Source organism: Chaetura pelagica, unplaced genomic scaffold (assembly GCF_000747805.2).
Source record: "Chaetura pelagica isolate M959 unplaced genomic scaffold, ChaPel_1.0 scaffold53, whole genome shotgun sequence".
Classification (NCBI taxonomy): Eukaryota; Metazoa; Chordata; class Aves; order Apodiformes; family Apodidae; genus Chaetura; species Chaetura pelagica.
This window is the reverse complement of record NW_009952880.1, coordinates 2,873,532-2,886,708: the sequence shown is the minus strand read 5'-3', so window position 1 is coordinate 2,886,708 and position 13,177 is coordinate 2,873,532. Positions and strand designations below refer to the sequence as shown.

General features: G+C 37.0%; 1 protein-coding gene across 1 annotated transcript in view; it reads left to right on the top strand.

The window, feature by feature from the left end:
• The window catches only part of EIF3H (eukaryotic translation initiation factor 3, subunit H), a 90,579-nt gene that overhangs the window by 674 nt on the left and 76,728 nt on the right, over positions 1-13,177 (top strand). The window lies entirely within an intron of this gene.

Below are 13,177 nucleotides of genomic sequence, written 5' to 3'. Positions count from 1 at the left end.
GGCTCCGGGGTCGCCGTGGCGACCCGATGGGCAGGGGCGGCTTCAGTCTCCTGCTGAGCGACCTGACCCGTGGCCAGGCCACCGCTGTGCTCGTTCTCGGGGAGGGGAGTTAGTCCTTCCCGTGTGGAAGCGAAGGCCGGGGTAGGGCAGGCATTAATTGCTTTTAAATATCCCTTTTCTTCCTTCAGCGAAACTGTCCTAGTGCCCAGGTTTTCTGTTAACGCCTTTAATAGCTCAGACTGCTGAAAGCTACACAGGTATAAGAGATAGTGGACACTGGGTTTTCCTTTCATCCATTGTGCTTTTTGTCTTCTCTGTTAGAACTGCTAACACCTACTGTGTTTTATTAATACGAAATAAAATAAAACAGCGGATTGAAGGGATTTACCAGGGAATGAAGCCATCCTAATAAAAGCAATCCTTGCAGACCTTGAGCTGAAGAATGTGTGTTGAAGCAGGTTCTTGGCTTTGCTGCTGGCTGTTTTTGTCTCATTGTTTATGTCTCACACAGTGACGTAAAGTGGGGAAAAAGCAGTTACTTAAACCTTTTAAGGATAGAGACATTGCTACTTTTCATGGTCTTTCCTAAGTATCATTGGAACACTGCAGCTGAAGCATGAAGGCGAGTCAGTGTGCTGGTAATAAGAAGTCAGATCGTCATTTTGGGGCAAGCTTGAAGGTCTACCTGGTGTTTATCAGTGATGGTGCCCAGTCATTATTGTGAAATGTAGTAAGTGTTTGGGAAGAGGAAGAATGACTTATTTGTGTATAGTGGTTCTTATGAAAGAGAAAATTTGAGCTAATGAGTATTTCTGCAGTACTCTGTTCACCTGGCTGTGTATCTGTGGCTTTGGTGCACAGCATTTTCAAGGAGTGATGAAAACTGACTAGTCATGAAATGTAGCCCTGAAAATAAAGCAGCTGTCAGCAGAGTGCTGCTGTTGCAAGCAGGCTAGAACCAGATGGACAGTGTTGTGTGTGTGTGACTTTTATTAGCAAGGTTGAGGGAACAATAAAAGAGGTAATAGTTTAAAGCAGGATACAGGTTGGTACCTTTAATTCCATTTCTGTGGGTGTAAAAGCTGTTTTATCAGTTTTTGCCTTAATAACTGCGGTTAAATTTGATTTCTTTTGTTCCTGCAGTAATCAAATCAAGAGAACAGAAGTTTCAAAACTGCTCTCTATCAGCTGTGTAATCTGCATTGTTCATTCATGTTGCCTGTGAGTGACCTTGGTCTGCTTCTGACAGTCTAACAAATACCTATGGATGCTTTTTGCTTTGTGCGTTTTTCTTCCTTGCCCTTGTGTTTTCTTCTGGCACAGCAAGTGCTGTCTCTTGCATGGAGTCTGTATGGAAGAAGAGTGAAACTTTCTGAGAACAGTGAAAAGCTTTCACCTTTCCACCTGCTGAGAGATGTCTCCCAGTGGATCTTGCACAAAACTTCCCAGGACAATAACAGTGTGGTTCACAAACTTCCATGACACCTGTGGTGGAGAGAATAGTTGACATAAATTTTCTTTCTTTGTAAACCAAATGGTTCCTGTTCCAAGTCTTCAGAATGTCTCACTGAAATTCTGCTAAAACTTCTCCAAAATCTTAACTGATCTAAATGTCTTACATGATAAGAAAAGGAGTGATGGTTTTAAACTAGACGAGAGGAGATTTACGTTAGACACAAAGAAAAGATTCCTTAGTGTGAGGGTGATGAGGCAGTGGGACTGGTTGCCCATGAAGGCTGTGGATGCTTCGTCACTGGAAGTGTTCAAGGCCAGGTTGGATGGGGCTTTGAGCAACCTCATCTAGTGGGAGGTGTCCCTGCCCATGCAGGAGGGTTGGAGCTAAATAATCTTCAAGGTCCCTTCCAAACCAAACTGCTCTGTGATTCTATGGGAACTGTGTCACATTATAGATACTTGATAATTTGATGGAAGTACCTGAATGCTTGTTTATAAAATATTTCTGAAATTAAATGTGAGTGTAGATTTCCAGTCTTCACAGTTTGACAGAAAGGAGGAGAAAAATACAAGTCTACCTTTTTCTGTCAGTTTATCTGCTAGATAATTAAGGTCTCAGTCATCAAATGAGCTACCTATGGCTAGCTGCTCTATCAACATGATAATGAGATCCCAAGTATTTTATTATATTTTTTATAACTTGAATGTGGTTTTGATTTCTGATCCAGTTTTGAGAGATTAGTACTGAAATTATCTATGTAATCAGTTATATTGGCAGTTTTGAATTAGGAATGTCTTGTGTAAGGTGCATTAAGCAGAGTGAGTGGTATCCTTCATCCAGCTCGGGAATGCAAGGAACAGCTGCAATATCAAACAAAAATTGCTCTCTCCAGTTGCTCTTATAACAGAAAAAGGCACTGATTTCATGTGGGTTATGAGCCATTGATGTTTAGGATATTAAATAAGGCACCTTTGAGGTGCTTTCTTTTTTGAACTGATTGTTTTCTAGTTATTCAGTTGAATGGGTATTGCAATTTAGAGTGCGTGATTAATAGAAATGAGTTTTCTCTTGTTCTTTTAAGACAATATTGTGATTTGTTTGGGGTTAGTTTAGTAATAAAGGTTAGTAGTGGCAGCCTATGCTTGTTCTGCAGTTGACTCTGACTCATCCCTAGTAAGTAGGGATGTGTAGTCTATACAAGAATTTATACAACTGTAACGGATAACGGGTTTAGTTGCATATTATGGGGCGTACCAGTATGTCACTGGTTTAGGCTGTCATATAGTGCTGTGGTAGTTCAGTTTATGTTGGTTCGGCAAACAAAGTATCCCACACGTTTCAGTTTCTTCGTTGAGCTTTTGTTGGTATAACAGTGTATCAGAAAAAATATATGTGCTTAATAAATAAACCTGTAGTGAAAGCAGTTCCCAATGTAGGTGGTCTAGTCTTTCTAAGAAATTAGAAATTGCAAGGTAAAAAACAGCCAACTAGAAACTTGTACTTTTTGTATTTGACCTTCCTAAGGAAAATATCAGAAATTGAGTGCAATTCATCACATTTTGTTGTCTTTGCTTCCTGTGTATAAACTTGAATAGAGATTCCATTGTGTTCTCTCCACTCAAGTAGCCCAAAGAAAACTTATTTTCACAGTAGTGGTGGTCACATGCATAGGATGTTTTGGTCTTAGCTGATCACTCACATCTATGATGATTATGACTACAAGGAGATTAACAAAGACTCTTAAATGCCTTCTAGAGTTCAGAAACAGTAAAGTTTTATAGTGAGTGTCCATCTGCAATCACAGAAGAACAATTTATGCTTCTCATATAAGAACTGGGGGGAAAAACACGTCTAGGTTCTTGCAGCTTGGTTTGCAGTAGGCTTTTGAATCTAATTAGGGCTCACACCTTCTTAAAGCTATTTCTTCATTTAGGAATACTGTAAGCTTTTTTACCTTGTATAGATTGCTTTATTAAGGCATTTTTAGAAAGTCAGTGAGCTGTTGCTTTAAATAGGTTCTTACTCTGCTTAGCTATCTACTTGCATGGAACCTCTGAGAATTATTTATTCAAGAGAGCTGTGTAAAGTTAAGTAAAGTTGCCAGCAATTTCAGATGTGTAGGTGGAAGAACTTCCATATGAGCATGGACATCATATAAGTTTTCATTCTATAGGGAACTAGACTAATAACTGCACTGACTCAGTGTCTTGTGTCATTGGAACATGCTTGTCTGGTGCGGTCAATTCAAGCTGCTTTGTGGTTGTGTTTCCAAAGGAATACTGCATTAAGATCACCCCATGATCATCTTTTGCCGTTTGAGAACGTGACAGAACTCAGACTTATGAAGACTAAAAATTACTTCAGTTTATTATTGATTCTGGGACTTGTGCCTATTCTCACCTGCCTGGTGGTAGATCAAGGCAGCTAGTTCCAGATGTACTAGCTGCATTCACAATTGATTTCAACTGTGTTTAATTTTAGGGATGTCACAGATTGGAAGTGGTTGTCATCAGACACCTAGGATGTCTTGTCTCTTGTAGGTAATACATTTTTGCCTCTGTCCACCCTTTCATTGAAGGAAGGGGTATATAATGTGCTTTCCTTTGTTTCACATATGAAAGAGAAAGGATAACATAGCTCTGGGATGTATGTGTGTGTGAGGAGTGCGTGGAAGGAAAGAATATAGACTTTCTTCCCAGTTGCTCATGTGCATCGTATTGTCCTTTCCCTTTTTCCTGTTGAATGGAGAAGTAGCAAGAGATACAGCAGGTGTTGTAATGTCTAGCTTTTACTACTCTTGCTGGAGGCCATTCTGATTTTTTTCTGCAGATGGTGAAGTCCAGATATCTAAGAGAACCATGTTACACTTTTATGTTTCTGACAAAATTAATGAGTGTGATTTACATTGGTTGTGCATGGCTTTGTGAGTTGTTTCTTCAGTGCTGATAAGCTTACTAGATTTTCAGTTTCACAGTTGTATCTCCCTTCATAGCAGAGAACTCAAAAGCCACTGTCAGGTTATTCCTCTAAAGGGGTCATAATTATTACACACTGTCTGAAGTAAATGTAAAGCAGTGCCATCATTTGCTTACCTTTTTTTCTCTCTCCCTCCCCCGCAAGAGGTGTTGGCAGATTTTTGTTCATTGTATTTCTAGAAATTATTTAGTGGGGGCTAAATTTTTTGGAATTCAGCTGCTGAAATTAAACAAATTTGGTTCATTGACATGTTATTTTCCTTCAGTATGGTGCAGTGGATTTTGAACTGAAAGCTGATGGATTTTAGAACATTAGGAGTTGTTATTCCTTCCTTTCAATGGAAAGAAAATTTCAGTTTAGCTGAAGATGTGGCAGTTTTTTGAGTACCTGCCCATCCATTCATGTGACCTTATGTGTTAAGCTATGAAAAGATTCTTGTGCTGTGCTGTTTCTTGCAGAAAAGCAACATAGAAGGTTTGGTTTCTAAATATTTGCATTTTTCTTGTTTTTAAAAACCTGATCTTAAAGTCTGACATTCAAACTTCAATTGTATACCTTAAACATTTGTAGCTATCTCTCAAAATTGTGTATTTTCTGTGAGTGTGGTTGGTGTGCCATATTTTTGACTTACAGGCAGCTGTATTGATGTAACCTTTTCAGGGAATCACAAGAACAATTGGCTCAGGTTTTTTTTATATCTTGGTGTTTGCATCCTTAAAGCTAACAAACTTGATCTCTCTTTTTTTAATTGTTTGTCTTGTATTCGTTTGGGATCTGCATTACTCAACAAAGATACTGTAACAACAACAACAAAAATATTAAGTTTTTCTTCAATGTTACTGATGTGTCATGAAGCACTACCCTGTTGTACAGGATTTCAGATACAAACCCGCTTGCAGAACATTGCTGTTTTCTTCAGAACACCACTATGTTTTTGTCTTCTAGTGGAAAATTTCAAATTAGAGAGCGAAAAGGAAATACTATGTTAATTTTGTGCTTATTGGATTAGTGATAAAGATACTTGGATTTCTTGCATCTGCTATTTTAAATAAGAGCCATTATAACCATAGAAGAGAGTGTAATGAGCAAACATGATTAGTTGCATTTCCTGATGTTTATTATCCCTCAAATTGTAAGATATTATTCAAAATTATTATTCTGCACTTGCATTTTTATTTGGTCTTTTTTACATTTCACATAAGCACAATGCTGTAGCCTTTAACTGTATGAGTGCCAACTGTTTACTCTGTAGTAACTTTGCATCCTTTCTTTCTTACAGCAATGCAAATAAATGAGGCAAAGAGGTCAAAGAAACTGGTACTAAAGTTAATTGTGCTGTGCCCAGGAGAGCAGATGGAGCAAATTAATTTGTCATTAAAAAGTCTTGATTTACAGTTTGCTGCATTATTGTGATGGAAGTTTTCAGGGTAACATTGTTTGTAGTGACTCTTTGGCCTTCACTTTTTTGCAATATTTGTGTTATTTTCAACAAAGTAATCATATGTATGATACCATTGTTGAGGCTCAGTGTTACATGGTTCGCTGGAAGTAGCAGGTGGATGGTTGTAGAGTGTTGGGGAACTTTGGTTGCTCCTCTTCCTTTACAGACTAGTTTCCCTTTGCTACGTAGCCTCATCTTGCAAATTTGGACTCTTTGGTAAGCTTATTCCTCAGATGTGCAGAGTTTGGTTTTGTATAAGGAAGCAACATGCAGATTCTCCAGTTTTTAAATTGTCTACTGGGGGAAGTACTGGAAAAATGGTGTCGTCCTAATAAGAGATTCTGATTTTCCACCAAAGCTTGGAGACTTTTCTAGAAATGTTTTTGTAGTGAAACTTCTAACCCTACTCGGCTGTCTAAAATTGTACTTAAGAAGACCTGCTCTGCATGTTTCTGCAGTTCTCACAATTTTAGTAGTTGTCCCAGGCAAGATAGAAAACTGTAAAAGCAGAGATAAACTCATGTATAATTCAGAAACATAGGATCAGCTAGGATTAGAGACATTTTTACAAGATGAGCATGAAAGCAAATTTAATATAGAAATTGAACAAATATTAAAAACCAGAGTTACTTCATGTGGTGGATTGTGGGTCGTGTCTGACCACTAGTATGTAGATAGTGGGAGCATGGAATCTTTCTTCTGGGAAAATAGCAGCTGTGGGTTGGGAGATCTGGATCTTTTAGCAAGGCAAGTGTGCTGGCTGCTAGGCAAAATAAGTGTTTTTTATTAATCAAGTTTGTCTTCAGATGGTCACCAGGAAATATGTTGTTACTGGGAAACTGTTTCATTCTTTGCAAATCCTCTGTGTGTGGATATTCTCACCAGTGCCTGCATCTTTAGACCATCAAACTCTGAGATGAGGGTTAGAGGCAGTGTTAATACTAAAGATGATCTACTGCTGAGTAATATCTGGTCTGGCTACTTAATTCTATGAGTCTTTGAATATACTTTTAGGTGTATATTTTAAACTTTCTCTAGAACTTGAAAAAGCTTAAGATACCCTTGTAAATTTATTTAAATTAAATGCAAACATACACTAAAACATAAAAGTCATTAACATTATTAGAAGTTGTAGGCCATTTATATTCACACCAGTGTGGCTGCAGTGTAGATGTTTCAGACATGACTGATTTGCTCAAAGATTGTTATTGTTGGTTTCATTACATCATACCTAATTTGGTGATGATGTAGTGTGCCTAATGGTTTGTATTCTCTATGCTGTGTAGAAGATATTTTATTAATTTTTTAAACATAGATACAAGCTTGTGAGTCTACCTTAAAAAAAAACCAAAACATAAAAAAGCCCTAAAGCCTATTATTGAACTGCTTTTCAATAGTTACTGCACTCACATTTGTGGTATTTAAGTTGCTTATGCTTGTTTTCATATTACTAGTGATTTTTGTCCTAAACACATGTGATATCATGTCCTCAGCTGTCAATGGGGAAGGCTTAGTTAGCTTATTGGGTGGTGAGAAGCTGTTTAGGGTGATTTGTCTGATCATAGTAAATGAAGCAAAATGTTACCATGTTTACTGAAAATCAGTTTTTAAGGTTCATGTCGTAAATGTTCTTTTAAGCACTTTTTTAATGGTAGATTTTGATCTTCTTTGGAGGAAAACAAATCTATTTCTGTAGTATTTGAGTACCTCTCATTTTAAAGTTGGTAATAATAGTGATGCATGTATTGAACTGGCTAAAAATCTTAGTAATTTTCTCAAGTTATGAAAATTGTGATTTTCCTAGCTTTTCTTGTGGTTTCTTCCCTTCTCCTTCACCTATTTTGAAGACTTGGCAAAAATGCCCAGTCTGTGTGTTCTGCCTGATGTTGTCAGTACAGTTACTTGGCACTGCAGAGCTGTAAAGTATAACATCCTTCAGGCTGTGTTTGATGTGTCCTCCAGTGGAGTCTGAATGGAAATTTAAGTTGAATTTTAGTCTCTTTGACTTTTCCTTGACATGTTTCCCTAAAAATTTAGGTCAGGTTAAGCTGACACCGTGGGTTGGTGTGTGAATGGAATACTAGCTTGTTGTGTTCATGGATACCTTAAACCACAGGGAATACGGAAGCATTTCCTATTAGTTGGGTGTTATGTACATATTGTTATTAATCTTCAGATAAAATGAGGTGCATGAATATAATCTAGAGAAGAATTTCTGACATGCAATCCATGCTTACATTAAGAAGAGAAATCACTGATGTTTATTAGTTGAGAGGGGAAGAACTTCCTTGGAATATATATATAAGTCTTCCAATTTTTCAGGCTTAGTGAAGTGCCAGGGAAGTTCTGAGGCATCACATCATGTTGGCTTTCTCACCTTTCTTCCCCCGGCTGGCATCCTTGCTCGTAACACTTCAGCAGGTCAGCAGGACAGTTAATAGCACTCTGTGGAAAATGACCCACAGTGTCTGACCTGCTGGATTTTATGAATTAGCTTTGTCTGTTACCAGAGTAACAGTGGCACAAATCAAACTGGTAAGGAGTTGAATGAAGTGTGCCAAGAATCTTACATGTTTTCTGTGTTCTTTTTACCTCTTTACATTGGCACATTTCTGTTTAAACCAAAATAAAGAAAATCTGTTTGTTGTTTTTTATTTTGTTGTTACTGTTTTGCTGACTTAAGGTTCCTTCAGCTCTCCTCTATGAGTTGTTTCTTCCAACAAGGGAGAGATCTGTTTTGTTATTTTGTTTTTTTTTTTAATTGTGAACTCTTGTTCTTGCTGTTGATTTCATTCTTAAATATAGACACTATCATTTGAGATTTCTTAACATGAAACAGGTAAAGTACCCATGTCATGGTGGTCTGAGGATTAAAATTTCAGTGTGTCTTGTCAAGGGATAGCAAGTATACTTGCCTACAGAGCACAAACTTTCAATGATTTTTAAGAGTGCATTGGTGCACTCAGCATCCACTAAGTGTCACAGTAAGTGTACTCTAGTGAGGCATTAAAAACTAGAACATCTGGTATCACTTCATGTCATGAAACCAGTGTGCTGACAAAAGGAGTTAATCCAAATGTGGAGGTAGTTTAAATGTGTTGAGCAGTGTTACACTTCAAGAATTGAAGGGGAAAATACTACTTCAAAACAGCTTTTTTTTTTTTTTTTTTTCTGGGTGCAAGGAGAAGTGTGTTGCCCTCTACACTACTGTCGTTAACACTTATGCTTCTCATTATTTTTTTGTTCCTGTTTTGCATATCAGACTGGCCTCTTGCCTTGTAGTTATGTTTGCATAGCTGTTGAAAACAGTAAATTATGCTCTTGTGATACCTATTTAGCTGTGTTAATACCAAGGAAAAGAGTATTTCCACCAAATATGTTTCAAATAACTTACTACATTTTAATGTTTAAAATGTTATATCAGAAAAAATGAGATAATAAGCATTAACTGTGTTTTTTATTTTGTTTTTAAATTTGGCCTGGATATCTGTGAATGCAGAAGAAACAATTGGTGGCTGTGTTGCTGAGACAATGCATCACATCCCCTTGCACACTGAAACCTTGTTACATATTCTTTGGTTTTCACTTTATTGTAACAAAATTAGACCTCTGATATGCAGCATGATGTAGTTGAAGGGAAGCACAGAAGTTAAATCAGGCCATGGGTAGAAAAACACTAGGTACAAATACTGAAAGGCCATTTTTGGTAGGTATAAAAGAAAGATCTTCTATGTTCTGTCTTAGGACTTTTTCTTTCACCTTTTAAAGAAATCTTAGAAACCTTACTAGAGGCCTTGTAAGAACAGGAACAAGTCTTGTTTTTTCTTAGTCTTTGTAAAACATTGCTTTGTTATATATCCATATTTACATACATGCTCAGAATACATTCTCAGTGATGGTAGAGTTTTGAGCATGCTGTTCTTATTGTTTTATTCTTAAGCCAGCATTAAGATTACATGGATATAATACCTGCTTTAATAACAATGCTTAGCAATACAGTTGTGTTACCACATAATATAATGCTATCACATTAAGGGAAAGTAAAAAAATGGTTAATGTAATAAATATTCTTGTTAATGTTTTGTAAGATTATTCAATAATATGATATCAAGAATGCAAAACAAAGACAGTATGACTTGATAATGTCTTTTGTAGCATGCATACACAAGGTTCTTTAAGAATAATAACCTTGGGAGTGGTCCTGAATGACTTGTATGCGGATAGTTATTTCAGATAAGCATTTTGTAAATTTTTTTTGGCTAAATCTAATTTAAAGATGATAGGCAGATTTACTCACTGTTTGAAGATGCACCTGAATTTTGCTGTATATGTGCAATAACAGGCTGATTCTCTGTTGTAAATATCTGGTCTTCTGGAAAAGGACGATTAGAATGTTGCTGTGAGCTTGTCCATCTCTTCCTTTGTTCTGCTTAAATGTTGTATCCTCCTTTGCAGTCCATTTGCTGCTCATCCTTCTGTTCCATGGAGCCCCTATCTGTACAATACACAATATACATACCTATTCATGTCAACTAAGTGTCATGCCCATTTGGTGTTTATGATCTTAATTGGAGCTGTAAGTCACTTCTTGTCAATATATGGGTTTTTTTTAGTGCATATCTGAGGAAAAGTAGCAATCTCATTGATTAAATTCTTCAGTAACGTAGGGATGAGTTTTGAGCATTTTATACTCAGTTTTTTACTCATACATTACTGTCAATGCAAGTAAATTACCTGTTTTGAAGCTTTTTAAATTTCAGATAACATATAGGGTATTTACTGCAGCTACCATATCATTTCTTGGGAGCAATCTGAAAGCCATACTGCCTTATCAGTTGGATGCTTTTGGTGTTAAAATTAACTGTTTTTTTTAATCTCACTGTCACAGTAGCTGTTACTAGAAATGGAGCTCTACTGGAAGTGGTTTTCACATGGCTGTGTTCAGAGGGTGATATGAAGACAAGTCTTCTATTTGAAAGATGAAGAAGCTGAAGTTTACCAGCAATAACTGACTTTCATGTCTTTTCCTCAGTTTTTTACTTGAAGTTGGCAGAAAAACTGAGTATCGGACAGGCTTGGTTCTCTGGATTGCACTACCTGTTACTAGGAGGATCTGTCTCTGTTGCAGCCCTGTAGCACATACTTGCCACAAAGGATAAGTGCTTGAATGTGGAAAAAATTGTTGCACAAGAGCTCATAAATTGTTAAAGTGACATGGAAGTAATGTCCAGTAGGGATTTTACTGGTTACTTGGAAGCGTCAGTTGAATACATATGGAAGTCATGATTTTTAAGACACACCCTTAAATAGTATATGTATTCCAGTTCTGTCGAGCAGTGTATGGTCTTTGGAAAAGATCATTAGTTTCAGATCAGTCCTTGCTCCCTCCTTCTTCTCAAGGTCTGCCCTATTTTATTAATTTTTGAATGTCAAACAGATAAGGGTAATTGTCTTGCAGTTTTTCTTCAGCTTCAAAATAAAAACATCGTGGCACAATCTGATTAAAAACTAAATGTTAAATAAAATTTGCTACTGCTGCTTTTTGTTGTCATCTTTATGTATCTTTATAGGAAGTTGCTGTAAGTTGATGCTGAAGAGAAAACCTTTTACTTGCAAGTACATTACTAGCTCAGTGAGTATTGTGAATACTTGAACAATACACAGAACATATTGACTGTATGTTGAAGTATAAGTGGAAGACTCTGATGTATCGAGTGGAAAATGTTGAAGCTGTGTCTGCTTTTACTGCTTCTATATAATTTCCATATGTTGTGCTCTAAAGGAGTGTATTATCTGCTTTCATTCTTGAAATGATGGTTAGGTAATGAATTAATTAACAATAATAAAAATAAATCATACTGGCAATTTGCAGAAATTGCCTAAAGTACTGGATGTTTTCAAAAGGTTTTTGTTCAGTCAGATTTGTGAAATAGGAGAAAAAATGCACAAAATATTCCCGAGGAAAGGCTCTGTCCCACTTACGACTAGCAGAATTTCGGATGTTGATCTTATTACAGCCCTGTCGCTGCCACCTACCTGTGTGCTAATCACGTCTAATACCCCGCTGCTCACACGATTGAAATCCTGGGGCTGCCTTATGGAAATGTTTCTACAAGGAAGTGATTCTGTGGCGCCTGTGGCCCTCAGGGTTTCCATGGGAATAAGCATGAATCCATGTACTGTGAAATGAGTTATGAAACTTAGTATTGCCAGGAAAATACATTATACCAATGCGTGAATGGGGCAACGGAAAATTTAAATGCACAAATGTAATGATGCATTTTTACTTAGGGTGAGGCAATATTTGAAGTGTACTAATGGCTTTTGAACAACCATGATGAGTTTTTTTTAGACTGTTGAGCAGTCTAAAAAAACCCAAATGCATATGTACCAGGGCATAAGTCAGGAAGAGATTGGTCCGTTTGTTAAAACACACCTTGATTAACTTCTGATAGTTTTCTATGTTTTAAAAAACTTTGCTTTTCTCAACTGTTTAATGACTTTTTCCTTTGGTGCACTGCAGTTTCTGTTTAAACTTCTTCCCTTTGAAAGAGCAAGCAGCTCACTTGGACATGAGTAAATAAATGACTTAAACAGATGTTTTATGGGACTTATAAGACATTAGTTGATTAACCTAAGTTCCTGACGAGAATCAAGGAAAACCACAGCCTAAAAACCAGCAGGCCTCTAACCAAAACCCAGTAATCTCTCCTTCTAATGTTGTATTCATACAGAAACAAGCTTACTGTTTGTACGATTTCAGTTCTTCAGGCTGAATTCTATCTACCCATTTATGTCAGTAGCAAAATGGTTTAATTTTATATTGTAGATAAGATATTTATCATTTTTAGTTCTAGGTGTTAATGGTTTGTTTTATGTTCTCTGGTTTTATGTAAACTCGGTGTTTTTTATAATTTGTAGTAGCTTTTTTTTTTAGTAGGCTTTATTTTTTAATTTTTAATTATTTTTTTTTTCCAAATATCCTTTAGCTTTTGAAGTATCCCAGTGATAGAATGAGTGAGAAGCTAACCCATGTGAACAGCAGCTGGGTGTGATCCCAGTAAGTACAGTGTACGTGTCAGTCCCTTGGCAGTGTCCGTAATGAGCCTGGGCTTGCAGTGTGACAAACACCACCTGCAGCCGAAGACTGGGACTGCTGGAAGGTGCAGGTATTGCTGTGGAGGAAGGCCCTGTTCTTGTGAAACTGGGCTTCCCTTTGCTTGAAGGGAAATTCTAAAGCTCTTGAATCACAGCAGTTCGCAAGTAATTATTAAAAATAGGAGTAACAAAACAACGGAAAGAGT